This window comes from Salmo salar, chromosome 02, assembly GCF_965601325.2.
Source record: "Salmo salar chromosome 02, fSalSal1, whole genome shotgun sequence".
NCBI lineage: Eukaryota > Metazoa > Chordata > Actinopteri > Salmoniformes > Salmonidae > Salmo > Salmo salar.
In genome coordinates, this window is record NC_138292.1 from 8927345 (window position 1) to 8936109 (window position 8765).

Consider the following 8765-nt stretch of genomic DNA (forward strand, 5'->3'; position numbering starts at 1 on the left):
CTGATCTCTTATTTAGAAGAAACCTTGCCTTGCCTTATCATGGGGACGTATTGGAGTTACAGGGTAGGTTAGAAGAAACCTTGCCTTGCCTTATCATGGGGACGTATTGGAGTCACAGGGTAGGTTAGAAGAAACCTTGCCTTGCCTTATCATGGGAACGTATTGGAGTTACAGGGTAGGTTAGAAGAAACCTTGCCTTATCATGGGGACGTATTGGAGTTACAGGGTAGGTTAGAAGAAACCTTGCCTTATCATGGGGACGTATTGGAGTTACAGGGTAGGTTAGAAGAAACCTTGCCTTGCCTTATCATGGGAACGTATTGGAGTTACAGGGTAGGTTAGAAGAAACCTTGCCTTGCCTTATCATGGGGAACGTATTGGAGTTACAGGGTAGGTTAGAAGAAACCTTGCCTTATCATGGGGACGTATTGGAGTTACAGGGTAGGTTAGAAGAAACCTTGCCTTGCCTTATCATGGGAACGTATTGGAGTTACAGGGTAGGTTAGAAGAAACCTTGCCTTATCATGGGGAACGTATTGGAGTTACAGGGTAGGTTAGAAGAAACCTTGCCTTGCCTTATCATGGGGAACGTATTGGAGTTACAGGGTAGGTTAGAAGAAACCTTGCCTTATCATGGGGAACGTATTGGAGTTACAGGGTAGGTTAGAAGAAACCTTGCCTTGCCTTATCATGGGAACGTATTGGAGTTACAGGGTAGGTTAGAAGAAACCTTGCCTTGCCTTATCATGGGGAACGTATTGGAGTTACAGGGTAGGTTAGAAGAAACCTTGCCTTGCCTTATCATGGGGAACGTATTGGAGTTACAGGGTAGGTTAGAAGAAACCTTGCCTTGCCTTATCATGGGAACGTATTGGAGTTACAGGGTAGGTTAGAAGAAACCTTGCCTTGCCTTATCATGGGAACGTATTGGAGTTACAGGGTAGGTTAGAAGAAACCTTGCCTTATCATGGGGAACGTATTGGAGTCACAGGGTAGGTTAGAAGAAACCTTGCCTTGCCTTATCATGGGAACGTATTGGAGTTACAGGGTAGGTTAGAAGAAACCTTGCCTTATCATGGGAACGTATTGGAGTTACAGGGTAGGTTAGAAGAAACCTTGCCTTGCCTTATCATGGGGACGTATTGGAGTTACAGGGTAGGTTAGAAGAAACCTTGCCTTATCATGGGAACGTATTGGAGTCACAGGGTAGGTTAGAAGAAACCTTGCCTTATCATGGGAACGTATTGGAGTCACAGGGTAGGTTAGAAGAAACCTTGCCTTATCATGGGAACGTATTGGAGTCACAGGGTAGGTTAGAAGAAACCTTGCCTTGCCTTATCATGGGAACGTATTGGAGTTACAGGGTAGGTTAGAAGAAACCTTGCCTTGCCTTATCATGGGAACGTATTGGAGTTACAGGGTAGGTTAGAAGAAACCTTGCCTTATCATGGGGAACGTATTGGAGTTACAGGGTAGGTTAGAAGAAACCTTGCCTTGCCTTATCATGGGAACGTATTGGAGTTACAGGGTAGGTTAGAAGAAACCTTGCCTTGCCTTATCATGGGAACGTATTGGAGTTACAGGGTAGGTTAGAAGAAACCTTGCCTTGCCTTATCATGGGAACGTATTGGAGTTACAGGGTAGGTTAGAAGAAACCTTGCCTTATCATGGGGACGTATTGGAGTTACAGGGTAGGTTAGAAGAAACCTTGCCTTGCCTTATCATGGGGACGTATTGGAGTCACAGGGTAGGTTAGAAGAAACCTTGCCTTATCATGGGGACGTATTGGAGTTACAGGGTAGGTTAGAAGAAACCTTGCCTTATCATGGGGACGTATTGGAGTTACAGGGTAGGTTAGAAGAAACCTTGCCTTGCCTTATCATGGGAACGTATTGGAGTTACAGGGTAGGTTAGAAGAAACCTTGCCTTGCCTTATCATGGGGAACGTATTGGAGTTACAGGGTAGGTTAGAAGAAACCTTGCCTTATCATGGGGACGTATTGGAGTTACAGGGTAGGTTAGAAGAAACCTTGCCTTGCCTTATCATGGGAACGTATTGGAGTTACAGGGTAGGTTAGAAGAAACCTTGCCTTATCATGGGGAACGTATTGGAGTTACAGGGTAGGTTAGAAGAAACCTTGCCTTGCCTTATCATGGGGAACGTATTGGAGTTACAGGGTAGGTTAGAAGAAACCTTGCCTTATCATGGGGAACGTATTGGAGTTACAGGGTAGGTTAGAAGAAACCTTGCCTTGCCTTATCATGGGAACGTATTGGAGTTACAGGGTAGGTTAGAAGAAACCTTGCCTTGCCTTATCATGGGGAACGTATTGGAGTTACAGGGTAGGTTAGAAGAAACCTTGCCTTGCCTTATCATGGGGAACGTATTGGAGTTACAGGGTAGGTTAGAAGAAACCTTGCCTTATCATGGGAACGTATTGGAGTTACAGGGTAGGTTAGAAGAAACCTTGCCTTGCCTTATCATGGGAACGTATTGGAGTCACAGGGTAGGTTAGAAGAAACCTTGCCTTGCCTTATCATGGGAACGTATTGGAGTCACAGGGTAGGTTAGAAGAAACCTTGCCTTATCATGGGAACGTATTGGAGTTACAGGGTAGGTTAGAAGAAACCTTGCCTTGCCTTATCATGGGGACGTATTGGAGTTACAGGGTAGGTTAGAAGAAACCTTGCCTTATCATGGGAACGTATTGGAGTTACAGGGTAGGTTAGAACAAACCTTGCCTTGCCTTATCATGGGAACGTATTGGAGTTACAGGGTAGGTTAGAAGAAACCTTGCCTTGCCTTATCATGGGGACGTATTGGAGTTACAGGGTAGGTTAGAAGAAACCTTGCCTTATCATGGGGAACGTATTGGAGTTACAGGGTAGGTTAGAAGAAACCTTGCCTTGCCTTATCATGGGAACGTATTGGAGTTACAGGGTAGGTTAGAAGAAACCTTGCCTTGCCTTATCATGGGAACGTATTGGAGTTACAGGGTAGGTTAGAAGAAACCTTGCCTTGCCTTATCATGGGAACGTATTGGAGTTACAGGGTAGGTTAGAAGAAACCTTGCCTTGCCTTATCATGGGAACGTATTGGAGTTACAGGGTAGGTTAGAAGAAACCTTGCCTTGCCTTATCATGGGAACGTATTGGAGTTACAGGGTAGGTTAGAAGAAACCTTGCCTTATCATGGGAACGTATTGGAGTTACAGGGTAGGTTAGAAGAAACCTTGCCTTGCCTTATCATGGGAACGTATTGGAGTTACAGGGTAGGTTAGAAGAAACCTTGCCTTATCATGGGGAATGTATTGGAGTTACAGGGTAGGTTAGAAGAAACCTTGCCTTGCCTTATCATGGGACCGTATTGGAGTTACAGGGTAGGTTAGAAAAAACCTTGCCTTATCATGGGAACGTATTGGAGGCACAGGGTAGGTTAGAAGAAACCTTGCCTTATCATGGGAACGTATTGGAGTCACAGGGTAGGTTAGAAGAAACCTTGCCTTGCCTTATCATGGGAACGTATTGGAGTTACAGGGTAGGTTAGAAGAAACCTTGCCTTATCATGGGAACGTATTGGAGTTACAGGGTAGGTTAGAAGAAACCTTGCCTTGCCTTATCATGGGAACGTATTGGAGTTACAGGGTAGGTTAGAAGAAACCTTGCCTTGCCTTATCATGGGAACGTATTGGAGTTACAGGGTAGGTTAGAAGAAACCTTGCCTTGCCTTATCATGGGAACGTATTGGAGTTACAGGGTAGGTTAGAAGAAACCTTGCCTTGCCTTATCATGGGAACGTATTGGAGTTACAGGGTAGGTTAGAAGAAACCTTGCCTTATCATGGGGAATGTATTGGAGTTACAGGGTAGGTTAGAAGAAACCTTGCCTTGCCTTATCATGGGACCGTATTGGAGTTACAGGGTAGGTTAGAAAAAACCTTGCCTTATCATGGGAACGTATTGGAGGCACAGGGTAGGTTAGAAGAAACCTTGCCTTATCATGGGAACGTATTGGAGTCACAGGGTAGGTTAGAAGAAACCTTGCCTTGCCTTATCATGGGAACGTATTGGAGTTACAGGGTAGGTTAGAAGAAACCTTGCCTTATCATGGGAACGTATTGGAGTTACAGGGTAGGTTAGAAGAAACCTTGCCTTGCCTTATCATGGGAACGTATTGGAGTTACAGGGTAGGTTAGAAGAAACCTTGCCTTGCCTTATCATGGGAACGTATTGGAGTTACAGGGTAGGTTAGAAGAAACCTTGCCTTGCCTTATCATGGGAACGTATTGGAGTTACAGGGTAGGTTGGAAGAAACCTTGCCTTATCATGGGAACGTATTGGAGTTACAGGGTAGGTTAGAAGAAACCTTGCCTTGCCTTATCATGGGAACGTATTGGAGTTACAGGGTAGGTTAGAAGAAACCTTGCCTTGCCTTATCATGGGAACGTATTGGAGTTACAGGGTAGGTTAGAAGAAACCTTGCCTTGCCTTATCATGGGGAATGTATTGGATTTACAGGGTAGGTTAGAAGAAACCTTGCCTTGCCTTATCATGGGAACGTATTGGAGTTACAGGGTAGGTGGGCCATACAATGTACATAGCTGAGGTCCAATGACATGTGAAGCACACAGTCAGGGTGAGAGACTCTTTAGAGGGAAACAGCCGTGCACTGATCCAGTCAGAGGCTGCGTCCCAAATGACACCCTATTCCCTATATAGTGTACTACTTTAGACCAGAACCCTATGAGCCCTGGTCCAAAGTAGTGCACTGTATAGGGAATAGGGGGCCATTTAGGAAGCAGACAATGTTATAGAGTTTGGACAGCTGAAGATGGGGACAAGTGGGAAAATACATTCACTTCCAAAGAATGTACGAACTGTAAGAGACACTACTCTGCTCTTAACCATCAGATCATCTCTGTCTACGTGTGTCAGGTCTGAACAACGGTGGACTGAAGTCTCTTCCAAAATGGTTCTCTTCAAACTTTATTCTAAGACTCAATTCTAAATGGAACTAAAATGAATTCAGGTGAGTCAGTGTCTAGTTCATCTCTATGTGGAATTTGAATGTCTTAGTTTGCCAGTTTGGTTGCTGTCCATGGTGCTACATTCCCATGTTGTTCATGACACTGCTGTTTAGGTGATATATGATTGGCCTGACAAATCAAAACAAACTAAAACCAGGAAGAGGAAGCTGAACTAGACAACTTGTATTATTACTTCACTTGATCATCTGAAGAAGAACAAATCTTGGTTGGTGTCCTCTAGTCTAAACATTAACTCTCAAACTGGAGAGATTCTGAGTCTTGCTGATTACATTATCCCCCTCTCTTGAGAGATTCTGAGTCTTGCTGATTACATTATCCCCCTCTCTTGAGAGATTCTGAGTCTTGCTGATTACATTATCCCCCTCTCTTGAGAGATTCTGAATCTTGCTGATTACATTATCCCCCTCTCTTGAGAGATTCTGAGTCTTGCTGATTACATTATCCCCCTCTCTTGAGAGATTCTGAATCTTGCTGATTACATTATCCCCCTCTCTTGAGAGATTCTGAGTCTTGCTGATTACATTATCCCCCTCTCTTGAGAGATTCTGAATCTTGCTGATTACATTATCCCCCTCTCTTGAGAGATTCTGAGTCTTGCTGATTACATTATCCCCCTCTCTTGAGAGATTCTGAATCTTGCTGATTACATTATCCCCCTCTCTTGAGAGATTCTGAGTCTTGCTGATTACATTATCCCCCTCTCTTGAGAGATTCTGAATCTTGCTGATTACATTATCCCCCTCTCTTGAGAGATTCTGAATCTTGCTGATTACATTATCCCCCTCTCTTGAGAGATTCTGAATCTTGCTGATTACATTATCCCCCTCTCTTGAGAGATTCTGAGTCTTGCTGATTACATTATCCCCCTCTCTTGAGAGATTCTGAATCTTGCTGATTACATTATCCCCCTCTCTTGAGAGATTCTGAATCTTGCTGATTACATTATCCCCCTCTCTTGAGAGATTCTGAGTCTTGCTGATTACATTATCCCCCTCTCTTGAGAGATTCTGAATCTTGCTGATTACATTATCCCCCTCTCTTGAGAGATTCTGAATCTTGCTGATTACATTATCCCCCTCTCTTGAGAGATTCTGAGTCTTGCTGATTACATTATCCCCCTCTCTTGAGAGATTCTGAATCTTGCTGATTACATTATCCCCCTCTCTTGAGAGATTCTGAGTCTTGCTGATTACATTATCCCCCTCTCTTGAGAGATTCTGAATCTTGCTGATTACATTATCCCCCTCTCTTGAGAGATTCTGAATCTTGCTGATTACATTATCCCCCTCTCTTGAGAGATTCTGAATCTTGCTGATTACATTATCCCCCTCTCTTGAGAGATTCTGAATCTTGCTGATTACATTATCCCCCTCTCTTGAGAGATTCTGAATCTTGCTGATTACATTATCCCCCTCTCTTGAGAGATTCTGAATCTTGCTGATTACTATCCCCTGATGTGTGCATCCAAAATGGCACCCTACAGTAGTCCCTATATCGGTCCCTGGTTAAAAATAGTGCACTACATAGGGAATAGGGTGCCATTTGGGACGTAGTCTGATCTCTCAACCCTTCCTAGAAGGGTCGTTGGTCTGCCAACTTGCAGCCACAAGTCTCTCTGACAGCTACAACTCTCCACTGAGTATTTCATCAAAACATATCAGTTGACCAATGTAAAATACATACTGTATCATGTTTACCATATCCTGATGATAAACATCCACGCTTCAGTTCTATTAACACACATCTACATAATGAAGTACACTATACTGTATACAGAAAGCCTTTTTAATGGGGCTTTGACTTCATTCATGGTGTTGAATCCTATCAGATAGTTGATTGGTTGATTGGTTCCTACATGACGTTCCCTGCTGTGGTCAGTCAGGAAGAGCAGCCAAAGGTTAGCTGTGTGTGTGTGTGTGTGTGTGTGTGTGTGTGTGTGTGTGTGTGTGTGTGTGTGTGTGTGTGTGTGTGTGTGTGTGTGTGTGTGTGTGTGTGTGTGTGTGTGTGTGTGTGTGTGTGTGTGGATAGCAACCAGGCAGGAACAAATGAGGCTGCAAAATCTGCGACGTGACCAGTCAGAGAGGATCCTGGGAACTCCTCTTTCCCCTGTTCCACCTGTTTAGAATCCTTTTGAATTCCAGGCAAATTGGAACTTCAATATGGAAATAAAGTTAAGAGCACTGATGGCCACGTAAGCTTTAACATTAGTCTGACAGTTTCAGTGGAATAGAGGACATGGTATATAGTGTTCTATCTGCATTTAAGAGTTATAATACGATACATACATTATTGTTCATTTTCATGGAGATATATTTTGTGAGGCCAAGACTTGGTCACGCTTGTCCCCATTTTTACAACAGCTGAACCCTATTAGGCAGACAGACAGCTGCAGAATGTCACCTGTCAGGCCTCAGTGTCTGAGTGTGTGCAGGCACAGTGGGGACAGGTGGTGGCCTACAGGCCCTCCTCAGTGGAAGGAGCATAAAGATAGAGGAGTCCTCTTTATATCTGTGCCATAATAGTGTCTTTGACAGCATGGGCAGCGGCATTTAGGCTACAACCCCAGGAATCCCCACCTAGTTGACTACTTTAACTACTTTAAAATGGCGGAAGCATGCTGGAAGCCCTCAATGGTGCTGCCCATGTTAAAACTGTATTTTGACCACTAGAGGCCTCTATCATACTCAATGGGTAGGAGGAACAACAAAAGCCCTCTCGTGTTTTGTAAACAAGACCCTTGAAAATGTCTTCATTTCTCCATTCTGATCAATGTGAGAAAGAGTTAGACTTGGTCAGTGTCCTTCAATTCAACTAAATGCTGAGCTTGTGGTCTGTTCATTTAATTAGTTGTGTTAATACTGGGCTAAAGCAATTAAGCACCCTGATGCCAAGACTGGAATTAATTGAAGAACACAGAATTGTAGATGATTGAAGAACAGAGTTGAAGGGGAGAGAGCTAAGGTCAGTGTGTGTGTGTGTGTGTGTGTGTGTGTGTGTGTGTGTGTGTGTGTGTGTGTGTTCAGATGTGACATGCTGACATCTAGTAGACTTTTGGCCTAGGCTCACTTTTACTTTAAAATAATAATAATAATTAACTGGGCACTAATTTATTAATCCTCATAAATAAACAAAAAGGTATTATTGAAAGTACTTGTTGTTAAAGGCCCAGTGCGGTCAAAAACATGATTTCCCTGTATTTTATATATATTTCCAGGTTGGGATAATACTGTGAAATTGTGAAAATAATGATAAAGCTCTTTTAGTGTAAGAGCTGTTTTAAAAAGACCGCCTGAAATTTCAGCCTGTTGTGGTGGGATGGATTTTTGGTCTGCCTGGTGACATCACCACGTGGTACGTTTGTTAATAGACCAATACGAAAGAGAGTTCCAAACCTATCTGCCAATAACAGATCGTTTTCAGTTTTCTCCTACCCACTCAGACCACTCCGACAGTCCTAGCAAAATTGTTGTTTGAGAAATTTCTCTTCGCTAAGAAGCAATTTTTTGTTTCTTTTTGGCCATTTCAATAGAAAACAATCACAGTAAGGTACTTAATTGTTACGCATAAATGTATTGGCCCTTTAACGATCAAGTTATAATATTTACTCATTATTGGCCCTTTGTTGACATATGTGCGAGCCCTGCTGCCGCCAGATGGCGCTATTATCCCTCACGTCTTTTGTAATTGTCACGTAAGGAATAATCGCGCCATCTGGCGG